Source organism: Myotis davidii, unplaced genomic scaffold, assembly GCF_000327345.1.
Source record: "Myotis davidii unplaced genomic scaffold, ASM32734v1 scaffold107, whole genome shotgun sequence".
Taxonomy (NCBI): domain Eukaryota; kingdom Metazoa; phylum Chordata; class Mammalia; order Chiroptera; family Vespertilionidae; genus Myotis; species Myotis davidii.
Genome location: NW_006383012.1, coordinates 3,214,280 through 3,215,477, shown reverse-complemented (window position 1 = coordinate 3,215,477; position 1,198 = coordinate 3,214,280).

Here is a 1,198-nt window from a genome sequence, read left to right as displayed (position 1 = left end):
GTTTAATTTTGAGTTTCACTCTCTCCTCCAGAGGCCTCAGCCTTTGCAAATGTAAACTGAGGTGGTTCAGGAAGGTCATTTCCAAATCCCTGGAGCTCTAGCTCTTCAATTTTCTGTAACTGGTTTAACTTATTATTCATCTTTGGAGGAGGGTGAGAATAGCCTTTTTTCTTTAAATATAAAATGGAAGCAAATGACTCCGAGGTCTCTAAGGAATCCAGTTTTTTTCCCATGGGGTTCTATAACTTATTATTCATCTTTGGAGGAGGGTGAGAAGTGGAATAGCCTTTTTTCTTTAAATATAGAATGGAAGCAAATGACTCTGAGGTCTCTAAGGAATCCAGTTTTTTTCCCATGGGGTTCTACTCTCCTAATATATTTAAGGATAACATCCATTCTCGAGCAGGGTTGCATAAAACTGGTTTGTGCATTAATCCTGGACAGCAAAATTTGTGATAATGGACAGAGAGATAAAGGATGGCTTTGTAAAGATGTAAGGTAAGGGAATGTGTAAGAGGTGAATGAGAGACCAGTGTACAGGTATCTCCTTCAGATGGGAGGAGATAAGCTGCTAGACCTAGAGCAAGTGATATCGGTGGGAAGAGCAAGAATTCTGTCTGAATAGGCAATAGAGGATATTAATTCAGAGTTTTGAAGACAGGCAAACCTAAATTGAAATATTGGCTTTGTCCCTTACCTAAAAAGGAACTCTGGGCTAGTAATTCTCCAAACTTTAGTTCCCTTATCAGTAAAATGTGTCTAATGCTACGCTGCTCAGCTGGGTGTAATAAGGAGTCCTATCATCTTGAGGGACATTTGGCGATGTCTGAAGACATTTTAGATTGTGAAAACTGAAGGAGAGGGGGGCTACTGGCATCTGTTGGTAGAGGCTAGGGATGCCGCTAACCATCCTGTAGTGCATAAGATAGCTCTCCACAATGAAGAACTAGCCACACAATGTCAATAATGTCAACATTAAGGATCTCTGATCTGGTAATAGTACCCGCTTTTAATGTACAAATAAGATAATGGATATAAACTCCAGTGCACTCTGTGGCACATGGTGAAGAGTATTTTGATAATATTGGTACAGATGATGATAAACTATGGAATCTTGGCAAGTTTTAGATTTTATACAAGAAGAAATAATCAAGGGTTAAGATTAGCTGACAAAGGTGATGATTCGCATCATATTCAG